Raw genomic sequence first — 6,000 nt, forward strand, 5'->3', positions numbered from 1 at the left:
TGAGCAAACATCTTGCCATGTCGTTTAATGTACGATTCATCCGTTCAGCCACTCCGTTTTGTTGAGGCGTTCCGCTACATGTTAATCTTCTCTGAATACCATTACAATTCAAAAATCCATCGAACTCTCTGTTAACATACTCTCCTCCATTGTCTGTTTGAAGATATTTAATTTTTCTTCCAGTAAAATTTTCTACTTTGTTCTTGTACTTTTTGAAAGAATCTAATGCATCACTTTTATTCTTCAAAAAGTAAACTTCAACCCATCTTGAGCTATCATCAATAAAAGTAATGAAATATTGAGATTTTCCGTGTGACTCAGTTTTCATTGGTCCACAGATGTCAGAGTGAATAATGTCCAACACTTCAGATGTTCTTTCACTTTTAGGAAAGGGTCTTTTTGTAAATTTTCCTTGAATACACACCTCACATTGTGGAATAAGCTCTTTTGTGTTCACTTTAATACCTTTAACCATATTTAAATTGATTATTCTTTTCAAGTCTCTAAAGTTCAAGTGTCCAAAATGTTGGTGCCAAGACAATAGACTTGATTTTTCACAGCTTATATTCATTTCTTCACTACTCTCTTGTACGTAATAAAGTCCATTTAACCTATTCGCATGGATCTTTGTCTGTCCATTCTGATCTATTATCAAAGCAGCATCTTTTTTAAACAAAACTTGATACCCATGGTCAGTAATTTTAGCTACAGACATCAGGTTTGTTCAAAGTTCTGGTACATACAAAGTGTCATACAAATTAACGCTTAGATTTGTACTCCCATTTAAAATGGTCATATTAACTGTTCCAACCCCTCTTGCATCAGTTGATGAATTGTTGGCAAGAGATATACTTCTTCCATTTGCAGGCTTGTACTTGGTAAATTTACTGTTCACATGAGTCATATGTGAAGTGCATCCACTGTCCAAACACCACTGTATATCTTTCATTGACAAGTTTCCAAAATAACTGTCATCTTGTACAGAAGAATTAAGTCCTACTTCTTCTAGTTTAGCAATCGCTACGTTTTGTTGATCTTTATTTGCTTTGGGACAAAATTTTGCTTTATGCCCGATCGCTTTACAAATAAAGCATCGAAACGGAAAATCAACTGATTCCGTTCTATTTCTATAAGAGTCTTTTGAAAATCTTCCTGGTTGAAATCTAACTTTGTTTTGAAATTTTCCTAGCAGGGCTTCACTACTCTCTTTCTTACCATGTTCTTTTCTCGCTTCCCACTCTTCTACAATTTTTATTTTTAAAGTTTCAGAAGAAGGCAGTGCATCTCTAGTTTCAATAGCAATTCTAAAGTTTTCAAATTCATCTGACAGGGAATACAAAAGAATAATTGTCAAAAGATCCTCATTAATATCGATTTCCATTCCTTTTAATTTGTCCACTACATCAAAAAACATATTCATGTAATCTCTGACATCATAATCAGGTGTCAGTTTTGCCAAAATTAGCTTCTTCAACAAAAAGGCTTTCCTTGCTGGTCCACTGGAATCATAAATGCCTTTTAATTTTTCCCATATCTCTGCTGAAGTGTTACATCCTTTCACTTGCTTTAATTCGCTTGGGCTGATAGAGAGGATTATATCTGCCTTTGCCTTTGCATCAGTGATTAGCCAAGCAGTCATTCTTTCACCTTCTTCTAGAGGCCTTTTAATGGTTCCTAACACATACCCAAGCAAATCATTTTTAACTAAAATTGCTTCCATCTGCATTTTCCATGTGTCATAATTATTTCTGTTCAAAAGTTCAATGTGATTACTCATATTTCTTTCCATATTCCTCACTTAATTGAGTCTCATAATCTGTTAAAATTGAATCAACTATTCTTTAATAACACTCACACAATAATAACTTTTATTTACTTTTTTATCATAACAAAACTAGATATATAACATATGTTAAAATTGAATCAACTATTCTTTAATAACACTCACACAATAATAACTTTTATTTACTTTTTTATCATAACAAAACTAGATATATAACATATGATTTTATAAAACAGGTAATAAGTAAATTGGATGATGTTGTAACTCCAACATACTTATATGGTATTTTATGCTTAGGCCAAAGAACAAGTCCACAAGATATGTCCAGACAATTTGGAAACACACTGTATAGGCCTACTTGATTTGAAGCATAACATATTTTTCACAAGCCCTGTTAGTACACCAGCTCTTCCCCAAAAAATAATAGAATAGAAAGTAGGTTATAAGTAATAAACAAATGATTATCAATGGTATAAAAATCTTATTTTCTATATATTTAAGTAAACAAAGGAAGATGACAAGATTATACTATACAATTTCATAATAACTACATTTTTTAAGTGACTTTATAGTCTCTAGACTAGAATAAAAATTTAACAATATTTAACATAAAACATCAGTCAATAATGATGTGCTTATCAGATAATGAATAGTTGTGCAACGTTTCTCATCCTGAGCACTAAATTTCAACTAAGACTAAAAAACCAAACAGATAACTTGACTACTAAAACTAGGTACATATTATTTCTAGTCAATCATCAGAGATGTACATGACGTGGAAGAAAATAACAATAGTAACCCAATCACAAATTATATTCATAGAACACTCCAAAAAAGACTATAAATAGTTTGTCATTATTACCATTGTAAACATTTGTACTGAACATTCTAAATACTTAAGTTTTCCTTGATGCACTGAAAGAAAATACTGTCCTGAAAATCAGGAAGGAAATGAAAATCACATTCTGTCTTGCCCAAAATTAAAATGAAATTCCATTCATTTCTACCCATAAGTTAAGTTGTAATTAAAATTAATTTTATGCTGTTTTTATACTAAAGCAGATAGACACAGGCACTAATTATCCAATTTATATTTCTGCTCATTTGTACCTTTAATATTTACCCTTATATTTTATTGCTACAGAAACCTTTAATTGTTTGAAATCTTTGCTTTTCTTACCCTACAACAGTGTCTGAATACAGTGGGCGATTCCAAGGGGGCTATAGGCCCCCCCATTGGACCCTATAAATATATGTAAACACATATTTTGTCATAAAAAAGAAACAGTAACATTTGGACACAGACATAGACCTTAAAAAGTCACCAATCGGCTATACAAATAGCAAATTTTCTGGGTGAGGACCTCCCACCCTGAGGTATAACACCCCCGGTAGCCCCCCCCCCCTTTGACAAGTTCATATAAACCGTTACTGTTTGGATGAACCAAAGTACATCAGTATACATGTTAGTCAAGTTATCAGAAGCAAAACAGTTTAAGTAATAATGTTTTTGTGAATAATAAGTTTTACTAAATCTTAATCACTTTAAAATTTTTACCATTCACTATTTTATACTGAGCACTGAGGTTTAAGTGTTATTGCTCCATGATTCTTTATAACAACCAAACACATCAAATGTCCAGTTTTTGGAGTAAAAGATTTCCAAAAAAACATCTAGCACTATTCGTAACTATACAAGAACTAGCTTTTACTCACAGTTGACAATAACATACAAATAAGTACAGCTGAGGTATTTTTAACATAAGGTATTTGGAAAGTTCCCTTTAGAAAGAAATTACGACCTTTAAGTGCAATTTACGAAATAATGGATAGTTTTGCACAAGGTTTCTCGTCATGACGAACATTTTAAGTATATGGTTTATGGGGGTGTGACTTTTTGTTTTCTCAAAAGTTCATGGGTACTTTAGGATCCATACAGGGTAACAAAAAAGTCTGGAAACGGCTTAATATCTTTTTAACTAAATCCGTTAGAAAATTCAAACCTTTCACATCAAATTATATATGAAAACTACTTTTTCCAAGCAATACAATTTTGTGACCTTAACCAGGGGACGACCCATGAGGAGTAGGTACATAATCTTTAATGTAAGCATATGTTGATATGCACATCATTTTAAAGGTCAAGTGGAGTTCATTGCCGGAAACCGCGTCTCAAAAGGTTCATCCATTACAAAATGGCGGCTGTCCAAAGTTCTTGCGGAATATACCTGCACAGGCCTTAGTATTGGTAAATTCTCATAGTCAACATTAGCCGGAAAAGCTGAAACCCGGTCAAATTTGTTTTGAAGATTGAATAATATTAGCCTATCAGCTAGTTAACTTTAAAATACAATTTCAGCTCTCAAGCTAATGTTGAATACAAGAATTTACCAATACTAAGGCCTGTGCAGGTATATTCTACAAGAACTTTGGACAGCCGTCATTTTGTAATGGATGAACCTTTTGAGACGCGGTTTCCGGCAATGAACTCCACTTGACTAACCCTTTAAAATGATGTGCATATCAACCTATGCTTACATTAAAGATTATGTACCCACTCCTCACGGGTCGTCCCCTGGTTAAGGTCACAAAATGGTAATGCTTGGAAAAAGTAGTTTTCATATATAAAGGTTGATGTAAAAAGTTTGAATTTTATAACAGATTTAGTTAAAAAGATATTAACCCGTTTCCAGACTTTTTCACCCTGTATAAGGATGACACAGCTAACTTTGACTTGAAAGTTTAAAACAATTTTCAAAATACGACCATAGAATTAGCAAGCTTAGATCATAAACTATAACAATAGAAAACTTACTACTAAGTATATAATATTGAACAGTGTCTAGTGTCTATGTTATGTTTGGGTTTTGGAGGAAAAACTTAATTTTTGTTACTTGGAAGTATTTACTAAAGATAACACAATCTTCTTAGCCTAGATAAAATAAAATTAAAAGAGTATTAGCAAGAACAAACATACAATCAAAGTTGTGTCATGGATTCAGTCTCAGTGTACGTTAAAAGTAGACTTAAATAATATGTGAACACACACTTTGAATATTGAGCATTAACTAAACAAAACTTAACAAACATTTACAAAAAAAATTCTGTCTTGCCTAGGTAGTAAGTGACGAGCATTGGTTCTGGAGACGGGAAAAAAACCTGTCAATCAAAACTCATATTTTGTAAGTATTTGACTTCTCAATGTGGACCGTAACCACTGACCTCAAAATCTATGCAACCTCCGTGTTATCGGAGATTCTCGGTAACTGAGGTAGTCTCGGTCCCTACAACCTCGGTTAATCGGGGGTATACTGTAAACAGTTCTCGCCATACGGGTTTAAATTGCACCGGTAATTTTTTACTATCTCCCCTTAAAGTAAAAAGAGTTCTGTTTTTTGTCAAAATTTTTGAGTTTCAGTTTTGGGTGGATGTATTGTTTTGCCCCCTCCTCCAGAACTCAAATCCAATATTTTCATATTTGTTATGTACCTACCAGAGAAAGGGATTGAATTCAGACGAGGAAACAAAATATAAATAGTACAATTTATAGATACCTTTTACAATACTCTAATAAGCATAAATTGAAAAAAAACATCAGTTTTTAATTTAAACTATTGAAAATGATAAATCAATCAGTGATCAATAAACAAACACAATTAATCAATAAAAATATTAAATACACCAAGACATAATTTTTGTGCTTAATTTAAATGATTTACTAGAAAGTATGAAAATCAAAACATATAAAATTTATATGGTTGATCAGTTGTATAACACTAAAATAATATCCTTCTATAACTAAATTAACTTAACTTAAATTAGATAAAGGTAGGGAAGTATATTTACAATAACACAATAAACTAAAAAAAACACAAACTTGAATTTGTAAAATAAAACATCTTTAATGGATTTGACTATTCTAATTGCACCCTGATATAATTGGAAACATTAATTCAACAATAAAATATTTATAATCAAATATATACCAGACGAAAGATTTACTGAGCAAAAGAGCAAAGTAAATCTAATTAGCTGAACTAAAACAAAACAAAGAACAGAAACACTTCATCTTTCTTATTTGTTACTCCAACAGTACCGGCAAGAGCAAAATAAATAAAAGGAGCTAAAAAAAACTAACAAAATTTCAACACCAAGGTGGTATGAAGCGATTTTCAAATAAAATAAACCCTATTTAATCCAACTGTTCCAATACTGTG

Source organism: Macrosteles quadrilineatus, unplaced genomic scaffold (assembly GCF_028750875.1).
Source record: "Macrosteles quadrilineatus isolate MER2022 unplaced genomic scaffold, UCM_ALF_1.0 Scaffold_1__1_contigs__length_201487025, whole genome shotgun sequence".
NCBI classification, from domain to species: domain Eukaryota; kingdom Metazoa; phylum Arthropoda; class Insecta; order Hemiptera; family Cicadellidae; genus Macrosteles; species Macrosteles quadrilineatus.